This window comes from Bubalus kerabau, chromosome 9, assembly GCF_029407905.1.
Source record: "Bubalus kerabau isolate K-KA32 ecotype Philippines breed swamp buffalo chromosome 9, PCC_UOA_SB_1v2, whole genome shotgun sequence".
Taxonomy (NCBI): domain Eukaryota; kingdom Metazoa; phylum Chordata; class Mammalia; order Artiodactyla; family Bovidae; genus Bubalus; species Bubalus kerabau.
In genome coordinates, this window is record NC_073632.1 from 42,243,444 (window position 1) to 42,265,544 (window position 22,101).

Sequence of the window (22,101 nt, forward strand, 5' to 3'; positions counted from 1 at the left end):
GCAAAGAGCTGACTCATTGGAAAGACCCTGATGCTGGGAAAGACTGAAGACAAAAGAAGAGGGCAGCAGAGGATGAGATGGTTGGATAGCATCACTGACTCAATGGACATGAGCTTGGGCAGATTCCAGGAGATAGTGAGGGACAGGAAGGCCTGGTATGCTGCCATCCATAGGGTCCCAGAGTTGGACATGACTTGGGGACTGAACAAACAAATTTTCATGGGTCCCCTCACAACTTCATGACTATTCCTCTTGCATACTTGCCTTTATCAATCCTTTTTTTCCTCAGTGGATGTATCTTAAAGTCCCATGCAACTCATCTTTCTGTACTATATACTCTCACACAGAAATTATATCCATTTCCACAGCTATCAGTAGAGACTTTCAAATCTTATAACATAAATTCTGTATTTCCACTGCCTGGTTCAATACCTCTTCTTGGATATTTCACTATCTCCCTAACTGCAGAATGGATTCATTCTTGTGTTGTTCCATTTTCTATAACAGCATTAGCACTAAGAGTGGGCAGTGAGCAACCTGAAACCTCAGTTACCTTTGACTTTCCTTCTCCCCAACTTAGTTGTTAAATCCTGCCAGATTCTACAGACAACTGTCTTCTTCCTATTAATTTCCACTACTACTTCCCTATTTAAGGGAAGATTTCATTACTTTCTCACTCAGATTGATCCTACAGCTGGTTTTCATGACTCTGTTCTCTTTAAGCCATCCAAAACACAGTAGTCAGATTAATATTTCTAAACCATAGCTCAGATCATTTCACTACATGTTAAAACAACAAAATTATAGTTTCCATGGCTCAAAAAAAATATATGAGTTTGTTAGCAGAACTTTCCCTTCTGAACTGTACCACTTCCCTTCACCAAGTCCCAATTTCAGTGTTGAAAAAAAAACTTTGGAGACGCTTTTCAATTCAACTGAAATAAATCATAAAGTTAAAAAAAAAAGGATAGTTTATTTTTTGGAAAAAAAAAAAAACAAGAAAAAAGATTGTTATTTGTGGGTGGGTACATGTTCCCTGACAACTTGTAAATGTTCTAAGTTTTAACATTATGTAAGTTCTTGGAAGCCTGAAGTAGCCACATCAGCTATGGGAGATGAAAAGTTCAGGACACATGGCCATGGGATATGGTGAACAGATGGACAGGACTGAGGTGGAAGATCCTATCTTGAACTTTGTCATCCAGTTATAGACAAGAAAAACTAATTCATCTACTGAACAGGAGCAAATTACTAGTAAATGGATACAGATGAACAGAGATTCTAGCACAGGGTGTGTGAGACAAATCAGGATTAGAACAAACATTTCTGGAATATCGAGCTTTGCTATTTGGAACCATAGAGGAACATACAGTTCCAGATGGACCTAGGCAAGGATGTCTGGGCAAGGCTGCAGAGGTCCAGGCACAAGGAGAAGCTGGAGAATCTTGATTAACTGGCAAGAGCTGCTTTGTTTTATAACATTCTGCTGCCTGTACACTATTTTGCTGGAAAATGGGAAAAGCTTTCTGTCACTCTACGGCTTTGTGAATGGAATAAGCTACATGAATTCTGCAAATTAGGTAACAAAACTGTGCAGATGCCGGTTGGGTATGGGTCAAATTTCTTAGCTAAGGTTTCCACTCTCTCTGTACTTATGCCAAAAGTAGTTTTTAGTTCAGTTTATGAATTATAATGAATTCTTAATTTATAGGATCAAAATTTTAAATGTTTTGCTATGAAAGGATGCATATTAATTAAACGTAAATGGAGCCAGAAAAGTAAGGTTAATCAGGACACAGAACAGAGATGTGAAGAAAAACAAAGCTCTTGTTACAGAAAGGAATTGATGAAGTTTATCCTTTGTGGTTATTCTTTTTTCTCTTACCTGACAGGATCAATGTAAGTGCAAAATTTCTGCTGCAAATGCTGAAGATAATCTTCGTGTTTATACCAAATTTTATTATGTCCTCCGAAATTGCATGGGTGTTATTGAATGCAGGAGTAAAAAGTCTCCATAAATCAGAGCAGACTTAACATATTTGATGTCCTCAGAGCTACTTCTAAAAAGAGCAAATCACATGGGACATTTTAGTTCACAGTCATTAGGAAGTAGGTAAAACAATTTTCTATGATATATCTGAAACCACAGATTTCATCAAAGCACAATTGTGTAAATCTTTATTTGACCTCAAGACTCTCTATAATAATCAGATATAATAATAATAAAATAAAATAAATAATAATAATAAATTAAATTAAATTAAAATAATAATAAAATATTATTATTACTATAATAATAATAAAAATGCTGCTTTTCATTTTTTTCCAGATTAATTCGGCAATTAGAGCATTTCTGATTTTAAATGATGAATTATGATACTATTGAAAAATTTAGCAAAGTAAAACCTGCACAAAGCAACTTTTCTTATATATGCTTTCCTTGTATATATGAGGTACTGCATAGTATTGCAGTGGGGAGCAGGGGTTGTGGGGTCAGATTATTTAGATTTATGCACCATCTCTACCATTTATTAACTGTGTGACACTGAACAAATATTTATTGTGTGCCTCAGCTTTCTTACTGTAAAACAGAGATAATGATAGTATTTACAGCGAGGGCTATTGCATTAATAAAGACAAAATCTAAACTTAGACATTAACAGTGTTGTGTTTAGTCACTCAGTCATGTCTGACTCTGCGACCCCCTGGACTATAGCTCGCCAGGCCCTTCTGTCCATGGGATTTCCCAGGCAAGAATACTGGAGAGGGATGCCATTTCCTTCTCCAGGGGATTTTCCCAACCCAGGGATCGAAACCACATTTCCTGTGTCTTCATTGTAAGCAGATTCTTTACCCACCAAGCGACCAGGAATACCCAATAAAGACAAAATCTAAACTTAGACATTATCAGTATATCATAGCTATTCTCATTACAGTCATAAATATTTATACATATCACAGTCATTAACTGTTTTTGCAACAAAGACTAGGAACTTAGCCTAAAATACACAGATATTTTGAGCACAATATAATTATACTAATAGAATTTGCTGCAAGCAAATACAGCAGACCACATGTCACTCAGGTAGGTAGCATTTTAAGATTAGTGTTAAAATAATCTTTATTTTTAACACAACTTTTAGAAGTTATAACTAATTGTTACATTCAAATGAGAAAGACTTTGGCTAAAATCAATTCTATCACATCATGTAGCATCTTATACCTTGTATATCATCTCCCAGGAATGTATTTTCTGTTAATATACTAAAGGTATACTATTTTACTAAAGGTATTATAATAAAGGTATCTATTTTTAGATTTTTCTCCTATAAAACAGATATTTATTTTTAATTACTAAGTATAGCTGAAATAAAATTCTCCCTGGATTCCAAAAAAGTTGACATATGAATGCAAATGTATAGCAGGGATGCAAATTATAATGCTGAATATAATTCTGAGAGACATGTTTATGATTAAATGCACACAGAAGAGGAGAAGAAAACAAAACTTTCAGCACACTATCTGGGTATAGTTTGTGAAACCTGGATAGTGTGTGAATGAACAGAGCAACAAGAAGTGGAATTGTTTGCAAATAACTTCAAATGGAAAGATGAAATAGAATTGTTTATCTTTGAGAACACGATTTGGCTTTAATTTCCCTAGAAGAGATCAGAGTGATTTCAATCTTTCTTTAATGAGTTAAAATGTTAAAGAGTTGAAATGGGAATTTGCCCATTGTGAGTCAAGGTGTCAAGGGTAAGAGTTTAATCCATTCATTTAACAGACATTTGTGTGATATGCTGGGGATATAAAGACACAAAGATTAGAGCATTCCCACTAAAATATTAGAATCTAGTAATAAGAGACACATGTAAACAAATTAGTACAATAATGTTCACTAAGTAAAAATACATTAAAAGAAGACAGTTCTATTTTTAGCTTTTTACGGAACCTCTATACCGCTCTCCTGGAGAAGGCAATGGCACCCCACTCCAGTACTCTTGCCTGGAAAATCCCATGGATGGAGGAGCCTGGTAGGCTGCAGTCCATGGGGTCACTAAAGATCGGACACAACTGAGCGACTTCACTTTCACGTTTCACTTTCATGCATTGAAGGAAATGGCAACCCACTCCAGTGTTCTTGCCTGGAGAATCCCAAGGACGGGGAAGCCTGGTGGCCTGCTGTCTATGGGGTCGCACAGAGTAGGATACAATTGAAGTGACTTAGCAGCAGCAGCAGCAACATACTGCTCTCCACAGTGGCTGTTATCAACTGGCATCATCATCAACAGTGCAAGTGGATTCCTTTTTCTCCCACTCCCTGTCCATATGACTCAGCAATCCCACAGCTGGGTATATACCATGAGAAAACCATAATTCAAAATGACACATGTACCCCACTGTTCATTGTGACATACTTACAATCGCCAGGGCATGGAAACAACCTAAATGTCCAATGACAGATGAATGGATAAATAAGATGTAGTACGTATACATGGTGGAATATCACTCAGTCATAAAAGGGATAATATCAGGTCATTTGCAGAGAAATGGATGGGCCTAGAGTCTGTCATGCAGAGTAAAGTAAGTCAGAACGAGAAAAACAAATATTGTATATTAACCCATATATATGGAATGTAGAAAAATGGTACAGATAAACCTATTTTCAGGGCAGGAATAGAGCCATGGACATAGAGATCATGTCCACATGTGACATGTGGACACAGAGCGGGGAAAGGCAAGGTGGGATGAAATGGGAGATTAGGCTTGACATACACACGCTGCTGCTGCTGCTGCTGCCGCCAAGTCGCTTCAGTCGTGTCCGACTCTGTGCGACCCCACTGACGGCAGCCCACCAGGCTCCCCCGTCCTTGGGCTTCTCTAGGCAAGAACACTGGAGTGGGTTGCCATTTCCTTCTCCAATGCATGAAAGTGAAAAGTGAAAGTCAAGTCACTCAGTTGTGTCCGACTCTTCAAGACCCCATGGACTGCAGCCCACCAGGCTCCTCCGCCCATGGGATTTTCCAGGCAAGAGTACTGGAGTGGGGTGCCATTGCCTTCTCCAATATACACGCTACCATGTGTAAAACAGATAGCTAGTGGGAAGCTGCTATATAGCACAAGGAGCTCAGCTTGGTGCTCTGTGATGACCTGGAGGGGTGGGATGTGGTGAGGAGGAGGATCATGAAGGAGGAGACAATGTACACGTGCAGCTGATTTTCTTCATTGTACAGTAGAGACTAACATAACATTGTAAAGCAATTACACTCCAATAAAAAGTTCTTAAAAAGAAAGCAACTAGGATAGAGATCAACATAGTAAAGAACTGAACTTCTTTCACAGATCATAGTTATGTTCTAAACTGTATTGTCTTAGTGAAAAGAATATGGAGTTGAGAGTTGGAAAGACTTGGTTTAGATGCTGGCTCTTCCACTTAGTAAACTTATGTTAAAGATCTTTGGCTTTCTTGAGCCTCATTTTTCCTACTTGTAAACTAGATACTGTACGTATCCTGAAAGGCAGTTGAGACACAAGTCAGTGCTTGCCACCTGAATGTATGAATAATATATATACATGCTAATTCCATTCTCTTTTTATGGATAATTTATCAACTTTAAAAATTTTTTAACGGTGAATAAGGATTCTTGTTGCTCCACAACCTTACCCATACTTAAGATTGTCAGTAATTTTAGCTTTTCTAGAGGAATTCTAGTAGTATATCATTGTGGTTTTAATTTGCATTTAATTTAATATGCATTTGCCTGACTACTAAAGAAATTAAAGACCTTTTCTTATAGTTATTGGCAATTGTGGTATCCTATTTTTATGAAATTCCTTTCTGGTCTCTTGCTTGTTTTTCATCAGGTTGTCTTAAATATTGATTTGCACATGTTCTTTATATGTATGCTGGATCTAAGACTCATATATGTAATATATTCCTCTATCCTTGAACTTGACCACTACACAATTGAAACTTCTCAATTATTAGAATAATAAAATGGTGTGTTATTTCTAGAAATATTAATAAATATACAAATTATATTTCCTTCATTAAACTTGTTGAAATCATTACACTGCTTCAATTTCTTATCTGCTGTCACTGATAGTAGAGAAGCGGAATTACTTGACTATAGGTAATTAAAAGTGTCTTTTGATAAACAGAGGTTCTTAATTTTAGCATGGTTCAATTATCAGTCTTTTCCTTTTATTGGTACTTTTATGTCCAGTTGAATATAGAGACAACTGATTTATTGCAAAGATTCATCTCTTTCTGTATTCTGATTTGTGCCACTGATCTTTTTGTCTATTCTCACCCCGATACTAAACTATCTTAATTACTATAGATAAACAATAAGTATTAATACCTAGTAGAACAAATCCTCCTATTTTTACCCTTCTATTTGAAGAGTGTCTTACCTGTACCTGTTCCTTTCAATTTTCATATATATATATATATTAAAAAAAATTTTAAGATCCTTTCTTTCTCTCCCTCTCATATACACATACACACACTTAAGTGCACATATAAACCTACTTGGATTTTTATTGGAATTTCATTGAACCTAAAGCTCAGTTTCACAAAAATTAAAATGTAAAATGCTGGGTCTTTCAATATGGGAATGTGACATAAGCCTGCATTAATTTGTTTTTTATGACTCAGGAATGTTTTATGCTTTTGCCCCACAACTTTTCAATATCTATTCCTAGATTTTAAATATTTTTTATACTATTATAAATTTTTCAGTTCTATTTTCTATTGCTACTTGTCATAGTCCTGCAATTTTAAAAATCTACAAGTAGATATTAGAATTAAATGAGCTTCACAAAGATAATCTTGTTAAAGTCATTTAATTCTATATCTATTGGTAGAATCTCTGGGATTTTCTATGCACATAATCATAACAAATAATAGCAGTTTTGTTTCTTTGAATTCTTTTTCTTTCCTCCTGCACTGATTAGGACTATCGTATAAGGCTGACCAGAAGTGGTGATCATTTTCATACTTGTCTTATTCCTGATCTCGGAAGAAAAGCTTTCGCTATTTCCATCGTGTCTGTCTATTGGTGTCTTGTAGATTTCCTCTATTAAAGGAATTTGCTTCTATTCCTAGTTTGCCAAAAGATGGATTTAATCAGCTGCTTTTCTATTAAGATGGTCATATGATATTTTTTATTCTTTTAATGTGGTAAATTCTACTGATTAGTTTTCTAATATTAAACTAACATTGCATAATTACAACTAACCCATCTTATTTGTGACATATTATTGTTTATACATGTTATTTGGTTAGCTGAAATGAAGAATTTTGATGTATATGTTCATGGCATTCTTTGAATAGGAGGGTAAAAGGAGGAGGATTTGTTCCACTAGGTATTAATACTTATTATCTGACAATACTTATTGTCTGTCTGTAATAATTAAGAGGGCTTCCCTGGTGGCTCAGTCGGTAAAGAATTGCCAGCAATGCGGAAGACATGGGTTCAATCCCTGGGTTGGGAAGATCCTCTGGAGGAGGACAATAATTAAGATAGTGCAGTTTGAGGGTGAGAACAGACAAAGATCAGTGGCACAAATGAGAGTTCAGAAAGACATGCACTTTTGAAATAAACCAATTTTTTCTTCATAATTTCCTGTTCATGTTTTCAGGGTTATGCCAACCTCATGAATTAAATTGAAGAGTGTTTCCTAAATTTTTTTTTCTTGAAATGCATAAAGATGTTTACTCAATAAACATTTGCTAGAATTACATAGTGAAATTCTGAACCTATATTGGAGAGTTTTAAATTAGAGATTCAGCTTTTTTCAGTTGTTATGAAATATGCATAATTATTTCTTCATGTCAAATTTTAACAGCTATATTTTTTTTGTATCTTTTTTCATTCTACTAAGGTTTTTGAACTGTGGTGTTGGAGAAGACTCTTGAGAGTCCCTTGGACTGCAAGGAGATCCAACCAGTCAATCCTAAAGGAAATCAACCCTGAATATTCATTGAAAGGACTGATGCTGAAGCTGAAACTCCAATACTTTGGCTACCTGATGTGAAGAACTGACTCACTGGAAAAGACCTGATGCTGGGAAAGATTGAAGGCAGGGGGAGAAGGGGACGACAGAGGATTAGATGGTTGGGTGACATCGCCGACTTGATGGACATGAGTTTGTGTAGGTTCTGGGAGTTGGTAATGGATAGGGAAGCCTGGCGTGCTGCAGTTCATGGGTTCACAAAGAGTCAGACACGACTGAGTGACTGAACTGAAGTTTATACAAAATAGTTAAGACACGAAGCATACATTTATTAGAAATGTAATTATTACCAAAATTTATGGTGCATGAGAGGTGCATTTAAGAGTAGTTCTATTTCTTATTAAAAGTTTGCCTTATTAAAATGAACTTCTTTTTGACATAATTTTTAAAAACAAAGTTGTGGTGCTGAAAAAACTAAGAACATGTTATATTCTTTTGAGTTAAAATGAAAAGATGAATGTAGCAGCACACCTAATGTATTTGACACCTGAAAGGAACCATTTTTAACACCTCTCCCTTAATATAACAAAAATATTTTCAGTAATAATTATGAAATAAAACAAACAACAGTTATCATGTCCAGAAAAGAAATGCATAAATAATAGTTCTAGTAAAAAATTAATAAATATAAAACAGTAAAATTTTAGTATTTTTAAGCACATTGATGTATTTTTTGAAAATGGAGAAAAATGCTTACATATTGGTCCCCATGGCAATGAATAATCCCACTGTGGTTTCTGACTTTGAGCCTTCACTTCTGCAAATTTGTCAATGACTTTGTCAAACTGATCTTTACATATTCATGGTCAATAAAATTGGTATGGTCTCACTCATAGTTGAATGAAGGACATGTATCTATTTTAATTTCAAATACTTCTTGCACATAATAGATACATGAGTAGCTAGGAAAGCTTTAAAATAAAGATAAGTTTATCAGAGATTCATAAAAATCCCATTTCATAGTAAATTCCAGAAATGCAATACTGTCCATATCTTTGCTCTTTGGGATCAGCTCTAATGCTTTAAAACATTTCTTCAGTTGAAAAATTTCCACTAAAATACCTTCACCAGAAAATTCATCATAAATTTATGTTATACTCAGTAAAATTCTTCAAAGCATATAGTGGTAACGAATTATTTGAATGTGCTTCAGGCTCAGTTCATATCTCTAACCTCTTTGGTACTATGTAATCCTGTGTTTAAACATAGATCCAAAATAAACAATTATAGCACAGTAATTATGAAATTGTAAAAACAGAACTTGGCTGCTTATTCTTGAAATAAACATATGTAGCTGAGTACATGTCCAGAGGAGTTACTTTTATTTTCACGTAGACTACAATGTTTGTTAAAGAGCAAGTAACCACAAAAAAGATAATTTTCAGCTTATAATTATACTATTACATTTCAGTAATGGCAAATGTTATTTAGAACTTAGACCTACAAAATTTTTTTTAGAGAGGGGTAGGACCTTTGGCATTGCTTAGAATTGTCAGTGCATAATGATAATAAAGGGCTTCAGGTGGAGCCAGTGGTAAAGGACCTGCCTAATAATGCAGCAGACTTAACAGATTTTGGTTCAATCCCTGGGTTGGGAAGATCCCCTGGAGGAGGGCATGGCAACCCACTCCAGTATTCTTGCGGGGAGAATCCCATGGACAGAGGAGCCTGGTGGACCACAGTCCACAGGGTTGCAAAGAGTTGGACACAACTGAAGTGACTTAGCACACAACACAGTGATAATAAAAGGTAGACTGGCTTTTTACTGTAGTTTTATTTTATCTCTTTAAAATTTTCTACACATAAAGCAGTCCCTTATTACCTATATTAGGGGTGGCCACTTGCACCATCCCATCCTTGGTACACCATCCCATCCTTGGTACACCACCACATCCTTGGTACACCACAAGCTGGATGATAAAAAATAATGAGGGAAATGACAAGGAACATTTATTTCATTTTAACTCCAGCAGGCCACATATCTTTTAGAATTAGGTGATTCCAAGCAATTATGAGAATAATAAAATGATGTGTTATTTCTGGAAATATTAATAAATATACAAATTATACTTCCTTTTGCTCCTTCATTAAACTTGTTGAAATCATTACACTGCCTCAATTTCTTATCTGCTGTCACTGACAGCAGAGAAGCAGAATTACTCTGATGTAATACAGGTGGATAACCAACTGATAAAGTAAGACTAAAAATTTTGGCAGGCAAACAAACCTCTGAAGTACTGTTTGAAGTATTTCCTGCCTTATCTGTTCTTTTTAGCACCCTATTACAAACTGAAGGGAGGTAAACTCATTCTGCTCAATATATGCACATTTTTTTTAATCTAAAGAGGAAATGCCTGGCAAATTTAATTAAAGACTTGAGAATTATACTGTGACTCTCAATAGGCTACAGCAAGTGGTAAGTTGCTGATTCACAGTTTAAAAAAAGAAAAAAATAACAAGATACGGTAAAATTTCAACATCTGAAGAATGTAGTATTGCATAAGTTGTAGCAAGTAAAATGACTGGAAAAACACCATTAAATTATTTTGCAGTCAGACTTTAACCAAAATGACTACACCTTTTACGTGTTCTGTGCTTTATTGACAAATTTTGTTCAAAGAACTAAACTACATGTTTCTTTACAGTCAGAAAATAAATAGCAGAAATGCCCATTGGTTCTTCCTGTTTGGTTCTGCTAATGGACTAATGTTCCCTTCTGCTGTAGCAATTGAGGATGTTTGTATTCTTGACCCCTCCACAGGGAAGCAGGAAAGAATCTGAACTCTGATGACAAGTTGTACTTCCCGCTTAAATGTACTGTTCTGGCCTCTGAGAAGGAGGAACAGACATGAACTTGTGAAGTGTAGTGAAAACGCCAATCAAGAGTCTGACTTCAACAGTCATGTCTTTAAGCTTTCTGTGTAAGAACATAATTTCTTAGTAACACACATAATGATTTCAACTACCCTCAAAATTAGGCAGATAAAATACCCAGTAAGGCATTTTCTAAAAAATATATAAAGCAGGCAGTGAGATTGGAAGCACACACCAATAATGGGCCCTTGGATAACAGAACTACTTACCAAGAGCATTCTAGAGTCAAGTATTCTGAGAATGCTTCAAAGTTCTAACCTCTAAATACCCTGTAATCCAATGATTTCTATCCCTTGGACACCAGTTGTGTTTCTTCCAGAAAATCATTTGTCCAAGATTCTGATGATGCATATAAAAAAAATCTATCATCCTAAAATTCTGTAGCAATTGCTGCATCCTCAATTGCTCAATTTTCTGGAACCCCAACATCATACTAGATAATTCAGGGTCAGTTATAAGCTCTCCAGATCACATTTGGAAGCTTAAATTTTATTCTAACCCTGTCCCTTAACTTAACCCTCCTCTTTCTTGTTTCATTCAGCTTGTGATCGAAAAAAAGGAGAAACCCATGAAATATGTATTTTAATTTTCTACTAGGAGATAATCCTAGGCTCCTCACCCCTTTTAGTACCTTAGGGACAACATATTACCCTTTGTGATGTGCTGGGTAACCAGGTAACTGAGGAGAACAGGGTCTGTTCTGGAGAAGGATGGCACTATACCAGCTGAAGACACCTTTTCCTGACTCTTCCCTGTTCTGTCCTCTTCTTACTATCTGCACTGTAATCCCCTTTAGAACCTGTCAATTTATTTTCCCTGGAGTTGTAAGGCCTACATAAAAGGCCTGCATATTTGAAGGTCATATAAATAACACCAAACATGAATCCCAAGACTACAGTTTAGTAAATGTGAATCATCACATCTAACTGCCTGACTGTAATCATTTTGAACAGTCTATTTAGGATTATATTTCTATTTGGGGTTTCCCTTTTTCCACTGGAGAGGATTTAGGAAAATATATTTATTTCTTCACCTCTCTAGTAATTTTTCTGCTGCATTTTGCTCTTACACACTATTTTCCCCATTTAGATTTAGATATATTTACTTTTCCTTTCATGAAGTCTTCATCTTAATTCATGCCCTATAGCTCTGCAGTAAATTTAAGGGAACACCCAATAGCTTTGCTTTTGACAAATGAAGGGAGAATGTAACAGTTTCTTTGGCCAAGCAAGAGAGAGACAGATTGTGACTATAGTGAGTCATGATTTGGCCACGTCAGCATCAGCCAAAAAACACCTAGACTGCCAGAGCACTTAGATGAAAGTACATGGCAGTGAATTTGAAGACAGTCAAACAGTGCTATGCTGGCATCACTTAAATATTATCAACAAGATCAAAAGAGGTATGAAGATCACAGTAACTTACAAAAGATTTCACCACAATTGGCCCGAGCAGCTCCTAAGATATTTCAAACAGAAAGGATTTTCTTTCACAGAGAGAGTTGAAGGGGACCCTTACCTCAGATTTTCCTTGATTCTCTGTCAGCGCTTGTTCCTCAGGCTTCTGCTTTCATCTTTTCTGAGCTTCTTCAGGATGAGGATTCTCTTGCAGTTACTACAGTGATGGGCCAGGGAAATAATTGAATGCATGCTGAAAATCAGACAACTAATTATAAATGGGTCAGGCATTTGAGGAGGCAGAATTATAAAACAGAGAGTAGTGGTCTTTCCTGCAAGGCAGAGGAAAATTATATAACATGCATCAGAGCATGGGTCACACTGTGACAAAACAGAAGCTGTATAAACATCTTAACTTGCAGGAGCCCATCTCTCTCCCCCAGTTGCAGCACAGTGCATTAGGTTTTATGGAAAATAATGAAAGCAGCAAGAAATTTGATGGAGAGTCAGACAGTACTCAGAAGAAGTCATGATTAAACTGAAATGTGAGGGTGAAGTGCGTGCTAAGTTGCTTCAGTCGTGTCTGACTCTTTGTGATCCTATGGACTGTAGCCCACCAGGCGTCTCTGTTCATGGGATTCCCCAGGCAAGAATAGTGGAGGGGGTTGCTTTTTCCTCCTCCAGGCATCTTCTCAACCCAAGGATCCCACACCCCTCTGTCTCTTGCATTAACAGGTGGGCTCTTTATTACTAGTGCCACCTGGGAAACCCGGTTCTAGAGGTAAACCAGTGAACAAAACAGGTGGAAATCCCTACCCTGTGACATTTACATTCTAGGGAAGGGACATTTTGGCAAGGGAAGGGGATTGAGAGAGTATGTGAAGATTAAACGGATTTTTAATGTAAGGTGCTAGGAATAGTGCTGGAGAAGGAAATGGCAACCCACTCCAGTATTCTTGCCTAGAGAATTCTGTGGACAGAGGAGCCTGGTGGGCTGCTGTCCATGCGGTCGCAAAGTCAGACACGACTGAAGCAACTTAGCATGCATGCATGCATTGGAGAAGGAAATGGCAACCCCCTCCAGTATTCTTGCCTGGAGAATCCCAGGGACAGAGGAGACTGGTGGGTTGCCATCTATGGGGTCACACACAGTCAGATATGACTGAAGCAACTTAGCAGTAGCAGCAGCAGCAGGAACAGTGCCTGGTATAAAATGTTCAACAAATGCCACCTGCCATTTCCTTATTTTACCAATGAGGAAACTAATATCCACAGAGGGGAAGGAGTCTGCCTACATAACTCAGGCAGCCATTCCCTTCTCCAGGGAATCTCCCCAATCCAGGGATTGAACCCCAGTCTCCTGCATGGTAGGCAGATTCTTTATCATCTGAGCCATGAGGGAAGCCCCGTAAGTAACTAAGAGAGGAGGCAAATCAGGCTCCAGGCTACCCCCATCTCACCTCTCTCAACTTACTCCTAGAAGAATTTCAGTCTGGGGCTGGAAGACAGATACTAAAACAATGCAGCCAGAACTGTCTCTTGACACAGACCCCTATACCTGAATGGAGAACTTACTGGTGCCATATATCAGAAGCAAACACTGCTAAATGAACTTTTATTTGACATCCCTGAGAACATAGAAAAGATAAAGAGCTAAAGGAACTCACCTTGTTTGTAGCTCCAGCCAATTCTTGCTATTGCTAAGTCACTTCAGTCGTGTCTGACTCTGTGTGACTCCATAGACGGCAGCCCACCAGGCTTCCCCATCCCTGGGATTCTCCAGGCAAGAACACTGGAGTAGGTTGCCATTTCCTTCTCCAATGCATGAAAATGAAAAGTGAAAGTGAAGTCGCTCAGTCATGTCCGACCCTCAACGACCCCATGGACTGCAGCCTTCCAGGCTCCTCCGTTCACGGGATTTTCCAGGCAAGAGTACTGGAGTGGGATGCCATTGCCTTCTCCCTAGCCAATTCTAAGTACCTTTATAACACTCATTTATGAGGGGCTATCTACTGTTCTACATTTACATTCAGTTCAGTTCAGTTGCTCAGTCGTGTCCGACTCTGCGACCCCAAGCATCACAGCACGCCAGGCCTCCCTGTCCATCACCAGCTCCCGGAGTTTACTCAAACTCATGTCCATCGAGTCAGTGATGCCATCCAGCCATTTCATCCTCTGTCGTCCCCTTTTCCTCCTGCCTCCAATCCCTCCCAGCATCAGAGTCTTTTCCAATGAGTCAACTCTTCACATGAGGTGGCCAAAGTACTGGAGTTTCAGTTTTAGCATCATTCCTTCCAAAGAACACCCAGGGCTGATCTCCTTTAGAATGGACTGGTTGGATCTCCTCGCAGTCCAAGGGACTCTGGGTAAAAAATGACTAAGGAAAAAAATGTAAAGTCAGTTCAGTTCAGTTCAGTCGCTCAGTCATATTCGACTCTTTGTGACCCCATGGACTGCAGCACGCCAGGTCTCCTTGTCCATCACCAACTCCCAGAGTTTACTCAAACTCATGTCCATTGAGGCGGTGATGCATCCAGCCATCTCATCCTCTGTCATCCCTTCTCCTCCTGCCCTCAATCTTTCCCAGCACCAGGGTCTTTTCAAATGAGTCAGCCCTTTGTATCAGGCGGCCAAAGTATTGGAGTTTCAGCTTCAGCATTAGTCCTTCCACTGAACACCCAGGACTGATCTCCCTTAGGATGGACTGGTTGAATCTCCTTGCAGTCCAGGGGACTCTCAAGAGTCTTCTCCAATACCACAGTTCAAAAGCATCAATTCTTTGGTGCTCAGCTTTCTTCACAGTCCAACTTTCACATCCATACATGACTACTGGGATTACCTCCACCATAGTTTGGCCCCAGGTAAATAACAGGGAAGAAACACAGCCCAACCTATCAACAGAAAACTGGATTAAAGATTTACTTAGCATGGCCCCGCCCATCAGAACAAGACCCAGTTTATGCCTAGTCAGTCTCTCCCATCAGGAAGCTTCTACCCAGTCAGTCTCTCCCATCAGGAAGCTTCCATAAGCCTCTTATCCTTCTTCATCAGAGGGCAGACAGACTGAAAACCACAATCACAGAAAACTAACCAATCTGATCACATGGACCACAGCCTTGTCTAACTCAATGAAACTAGGAGCCATGCCGTGTAGGGCCACCCAAAACAGACGGGTCATGGTGGAGAGTTCTGACAAAATGTGGTCCACTGGAGAAGGGATAGCAAACCTCTTCAGTATTCTTGCCTTGAGGACCCCATGAACAGTATGAAAAATGTAAAAGTAAACTGTATTTTTATAGCATTTAATATAAAATTATAATAATTATTAAAACATCTCTCAAATAAAATAGCACTATCTTGTGAATAAAGCAAATCTGAAAATTTCCCCAATATATTTAAACCAGAGTGCTATTTTAAAGTATTTTTATAGTCAGACGGAACATAGAAAGTTTACAGGAGGCCCAGAAAATGTACTGGAATGACTTATCTGAGCCAAAATTCTATGAGATGTCCAAACATTTCTTCTAATCCTTTATTTGAATGACTAATATTTGTTTACGTTACAAGATAACTATAAAGGTTAAAATCCACATGATATAACTAAACTCAAACTTGTTCCCATGACCCTCAAGTCTTAAAAAACAAAAAAAACTGAAGGGCTTCCCTGGTGGCTCAGTGGTAAAGAATCTGCCTGTCAATCCAGAAGGCTCGAGTTTGATTCCTGGATTGGGAAGATCCCCTGGAGAAAGAAATGGCAACCCACTACAGTATTCTTGCCTAGAAAATCCCATGGACGGAGGAGCCTGACAGGTTACAGTCCGCTGGGTCACAAAAGAGTCAGATGTGACTCAGCAGCTAAACAACACAAAGTGAGGGGCAATCAATTTAAACATGTTGCAATATGTAGTAGAATATAATTTGAAAAATCTAATTTGTTCCATTAGAGTCATGGCTTATGATAACACAACAAAATTTTCTTTTATCCTTATTGTGAAAGCACATGAACTGGAAAAAAGACAAAATAGTAAATCGTGCTTTAGTATAAGAGATTACACTGACTAAAAACAGGAAAAAAAAGGAAAAAAGGCAATCATCAAGGCAGTGACTGACAGTCTTGAATACAAAGATAAGTAAAGTGAAATGATATAAACAGTGAGAAAACTACTCTGAGCCTAAGAGGGTTTACGTTTATGTATAATTAATTTCTCTATGAATTTTCTGATTCAGGATATGAGTTAGCAAAATTATTAGGATAGTGAGTCCAAAATCTGTTATAATAGTTAAAAGAATAGGCATAATAAATGACTAGATGACAGGCTGTTCATGAGCTTAAAACCAAAAAGTTGGAATTTGTGCTTTATAAGAAAACAATAATTAAATCATTTGATCAGCTATACACAGAAATGAATGCTTCAAGTAAGAAAAAGGAAAAGAAAGCCTACTGAAGGTTTGGCTTTTAAACTGGAAAATGTTTACTGAAGGTCTATGTCTGAATCTGCTGCTGATTTAGTGGCTTAAATTACTCCAACTCTGCTTGCAATTAACCTATAAAGGATTTACATGCAAAAAGCATTTAAAGATGCTCATGTATTTATGGTGTTTTGTAAGCAATCATTATTACTAACCAACACAAAGACAGAGAGTTCCAGTCAAATTTACCAAGTGCTGCATAAACCCATTTAGAAAGCAATGCTATAGGTTTACTATGGTTTGGCTTCATTTAAAAATTAGTTTGTAAAAGTGCAAATTGTATATTATTTTTCCAGGGCTGCCATACATAAAGTATGATAAACTAGGTGGCTTAGTACAGAAAAGATGTATTGTCACAATACTGGAGGCTAGCAATTCGAAATCACAGAATTGGCAGGGTTATGCTCATGGCATCTGGTCCCATCACTTTATGGGAAATAGATGGAGAAACAGTGTCAGACTTTATTTTTTGGGGCTCCAAAATGACTGCAGATGGCAATTGCAGCCATGAAATTAAAAGACGCTTACCCCTTGGAAGAAAAGTTATGACCAATCTAGCATATTAAAAAGCAGAGATATTACTTTGCCAACAAAGGTCTGTCTAGTAAGGCTATGGTTTTTCCAGTGGTCATGTATGGATGTGAGAGTTGGACTGTGAAGAAAGTTGAGCACCAAAGAATTGATGTTTTTGAACTGTGGTGTTGGAGAAGACTCTTGAGAGTCCCTTGGACTGCAAGGAGATCCAACCAGTCCATCCCAAAGGAGATCAGTCCTGGGTGTTCATTGGAAGGACTGATGCTAAAGCTGAAACTCCAGTACTTTGGCCACGTCATGCGAAGAGTTGACTCATTGGAAAAGACTCTGATGCTGGGAGGGATTGGGGGCAGGAGGAGAAGGGGATGACAGAGGATGAGATGGCTGGATGGCATCACTGACTCGATGGACATGAGTTTGAGTAAACTCCGGGAGTTGGTGATGGATAGAGAGTCCTGGCGTGCTGTGATTCATGGGGTCGCAAAGAGTTGGATAAGACTGAGCGACTGAACTGAACTGAACTGATGCTCCCTCTAAGCCTCTAGGGAGGATCTGTTCTTGCCTCTTCCAACTTCTGGTAGCCCCAGATATTCCTTGGCAGATAATCCCTGTCTCCTGTACAATGTCATGAACCTCCCTCAATAGTTCATCAGGCATTCTATCAGATCTAGTCCCTTAAATCTATTTCTCACTTCCACTGTATAATTGTAAGGGATTTAAGACATACCTGAATGGTCTAGTGGATTTCCCTACTTTCTTCAGTTTAAGTCTGAATTTGGCAATAACCCTAACCCTTCTCAGATTCTCCCTCCTATAGCAGGATCCCCCCACCAACCACTCCTCATTCCTTCACTGCGTTCCTGAAATGCTCCTCCCTCTTCCCATCACATCCCTTCTGTCCTTTCGGGATCAGTAGTGTTCTCCTTCAGGAAGGCTGCCCTGACCAGTGACTGTGCACAGGGTGACTTACATTCTTCCAAACCTGACTCGCGGGCTTGTGCCTGAACTACTGAACTGGTGACCATCTCACTGGTATTTTTCAAACTGTACTTATGTGGTTAAAACAAAAAAGGAATAGATTACACTCTCCAAAGTTGATAAAAGCAAAAAGCAAAAAAAAGTTGTCCTCTCATTGTGAGAAATGGACCATAAAGAAGATTGAGCACCAAAGAATTGATGCTTTCAAACTGTGGTGCTAGAGAAGACTCTGGAAAGTCCTTTGGACAGCAAGGAGATCAAACCAGTCAATCTTGAACATTCATTGGAAGGACTCTTGCTAAAGCTGAAGTTCCAATACTTTGGCCGCCTGATGTGAAGAACTGACTCACTGGAAAAGACCTCAGTGCTGGGAAAGATTGAGGGCAAGAGAAGGGAATTCCAGAGGGTGAGATGGTTGGATGGCATTGCTGACTCAATGGACATGAGTTTGAGCAAACTCGGGGAGATAGTGAAGGACAGGGAAGCCTGGCATGCTGCAGTTCACGACTGAGCGACTCAACAACTCAACCCTGAACCCCACATTCACTACACCTCCACACATCACTTTCATCTATTCCACAAAATGAAGGCTTGGACTACATGATCTCCAAGGTCTCTTTCAATCTGAAAACACTAAGGCTGTAACATAGAAGATATTAAGAAGGAGGGATAACACATTGTGGTAGTTGATATACTCTAAAATGAAACAGAACCTGATTTACGAACTCAGTTCCACCTCTTTCTATACTTGTTTCTGAAAAAATGTTTTTTTCTGGCTGCACTATGGGGCATGTGGAATTTCGTTTCCCAACCAAGGATCAAATCCATGCCCTGCAATGGAAATGTGGAGTCTTAACCACTAAACCACCAGAAAAGTCCCCTCTCATTTCCTATTTCCACCTTACTCCAGCCACTGTTCTAGGCCCTGACAATGCAGCAGCAAATTAGACTGTTAAGGTCACTGTCATCATGGTGATTACATTCTTGTAGGATAGACAAAGAATCTAAAAACAATATAAATGTATGAGTAAATAATATGATCTTGGATAAGAAAAGTAAAGCAAGGAAAGAGAATAATGAGTGAGGAAGCTGTAAAAGATGTTTTAAATAGCATGTGGGGATATGTTCTCTGGGAAGTGCTATTTGAAAGAGGGAAAAGGTTTGAAGAGCATCCTCGAGGGAAGCAGTAGCATCCGTAAATATCCAGAGGAGGAAGGCACACGGTCAGGGCACAGGTCTGCTACTTACTTGTTTCATTTTATTTTAGACATAGTATAAATAAAATGGACTTGAATGGTGAATTTAACTCAGATGACCATTATATCTACTACTGTGGGCAAGAATCCCTTAGAAGAAATGGAGTAGCCCTCATAGTCAACAAAAGAGTCTGAAATGCAGTACTTGGATGCAATCTCAAAAACGACAGAATGATCTGTTGGTTTCCAAGGCAAACCATTCAATATCATGGTAATCCAAGTCTATGCCCCAACCAGTAACGCTGAAGAAACTGAATGGTTCTATGAAGACCTACAAGCCCTTCTAGAACTAACACCCCAAAAAGATGTCCTTTTCATTCTAGGGGACTGGAAAGCAAAAGGAGGAAGTCAAGAAACACCTGGAGTAACAGGCAAACTTGGCCTTGGAGTACAGAATGAAGCAGGACAAAGGATAATAGCGTTTTGCCAAGAGAATGCACTGATCATAGCAAACACCCTCTTCCAACAACAAAAGAGAATATTCTACATATGGACACTATCAGATGGTCAACACTGAAATCAGATTGATTATATTCTTTGAAGCCAAAGAAGAAGCTCTATACAGTCAGCAAAAACAAGCCCGGGAGCTGACTGGCTCAGATCATGAACTCCTTATTGCCAAATTCAGACTTAAACTGAAGAAAGTAGGGAAATCCACTAGACCATTCAGGTATGTCTTAAATCCCTTACAATTATACAGTGGAAGTGAGAAATAGATTTAAGGGACTAGATCTGATAGAATGCCTGATGAACTATTGAGGGAGGTTCATGACATTGTACAGGAGACAGGGATCAAGATCATCCCCAAGAAAAAGAAATGCAAAAAAGCAAAATGGCTGTCTGTGGAGGCCTTAAAAATAGCTGTGAAAAGAAGAGAAGCAAAAAGCAAAGGAGAAAAGGACAGATATACCCATTTGAATGCAGAGTTCCAAAGAATAGCAAGAAGAAATAAGAAAGCCTTCCTCAGTGATCAGTGCAAAGAAATACAGGAAAACAACAGAATGGGAAAGACTAGAGATCTCTTCAAGAAAATTAGAGATACCAAGGGAACATTTCATGCAAAGATGGGCTTGATAAAGGACAGAAATGGTATGGACTTAACAGAAACAGAAGATATTAAAAAAGGTGGCAAGAATACACAGAAGAACTGTACAAAAAAGATCTTCACAACCCAGATAATCATGATGGTGTGATCACTGACCTAGAGCCAGACATCCTGGAATGTGAAGTCAAGAGGGCCTTAGGAAGCATCAGAGTCAGACGCGACTGAAACAACTTAGCATGCACACACACACAACAAGAACATAGTGAAGAGTAAGAAACCTATTAGACATCCAGATGAGGATTTTAGGGAATGATTGGATATAGGAGGGCCTTGACAGTGACTTAAAAAAAAAAATTCTTCGGCCTACAGATGACTCATCAATATATTTGGAGCCATTTGGTACATGAAGCAACCTAGGGAGGGAGCATATACAGAGGAGAAAAGAGGCCAAAGGCTAAATCTGTAACCCTCCCATAATTAGAAGCTAGGAGGAAAAGAAGGACAAACAAAGATAAGAAATAGCTGCCTATAAAATAAGAGCAACAATTGGAGAATGTAGCATTCCAAAGCCACCTACAAATTACAGGATCTAGGCTTTGAGCTTTGGCTTTCTCATCTGTAAAACAGTACTTAACTATAAGAACTTGTGGGGAATGAATGAAACTATATATGTTAAGTACCTACCAGAAAACCTAGCCATGATAAATATTCAATAGAATAATAGTTGGCAAAATTTAGAATATTGTTTATACACATGACTAGGAAAGACTAGAGATCTCTTCAAGAAAATTAAAGATGCCAAGGGAACATTTCATGCAAAGATGGGCTCAATAAAGGACAGAAATGGCAGGGACCTAACAGAAGCAGAAGAAATTAAGAAGAGGTGGCAAGAATACACAGAAGAACTGTACAAAAAATATCTTCATGACCCAGGTAATCACGGAAAGTGTTGCACTCAATATGCCAGCAAATTTGGAAAACTCAGCAGTGGCCACAGGACTGGAAAAGGTCAGTTTTCATTCCAATACCAAAGATAGGCAATGCCAAAGAATGCTCAAACTACCACACAATTGCACTCATTTCACACGCTAGTAAAGTAATGCTCAAAATTCTCCAAGCTAGGCTTCAGCAATACGTGAACCGTGAACTTCCCGATGTTCAAGCTGGTTTTAGAAAAGGCAGAGGAACCAGAGATCAAATTGCCAACATCTGCTGGATCATCGAAAAAGCAAGCGAGTTCCAGAAAAACATCTATTTCTGCTTTATTGACTATGCCAAAGCCTTTGACTGTCTGGATCACAATAAACTGTGGAAAATTCTGAAAAAGATGGGAATACCAGACCACCTGACCTGCCTCTTGAGAAATGTGTATGCAGGTCAGGAAGCAACAGTTAGAACTGGACATGGAACAACAGACTGGTTCCAAATAAGAAAAGGAGTGTGTCAAGGCTGTATATTGTCACCCTGCTTATTTAACTTCTATGCAGAGTATATCATGAGAAACACTAGGCTGGAAGAAGCACAA

At 38.4% G+C, this 22,101-nt stretch overlaps 1 long non-coding RNA gene across 2 annotated transcripts; it reads right to left on the reverse strand.

Moving 5' to 3' along the window:
• Positions 1 to 1,957: 1,957 nt before the first annotated feature.
• On the reverse strand, positions 1,958 to 14,395 carry LOC129660004 (uncharacterized). Of its 2 annotated transcripts, XR_008718299.1 has the most exons (4): positions 13,961 to 14,395; positions 12,415 to 12,546; positions 9,845 to 9,932; positions 1,958 to 2,060 (listed from the first exon to the last, which is right to left on the reverse strand). It is a non-coding gene; the product is annotated as an uncharacterized LOC129660004 (long non-coding RNA). The 2 variants fall into 2 exon arrangements; XR_008718298.1 differs by lacking the exon at positions 13,961 to 14,395 and having other exon boundaries at positions 12,415 to 12,686.
• Between the last annotated feature and the right edge of the window lie 7,706 nt (positions 14,396 to 22,101).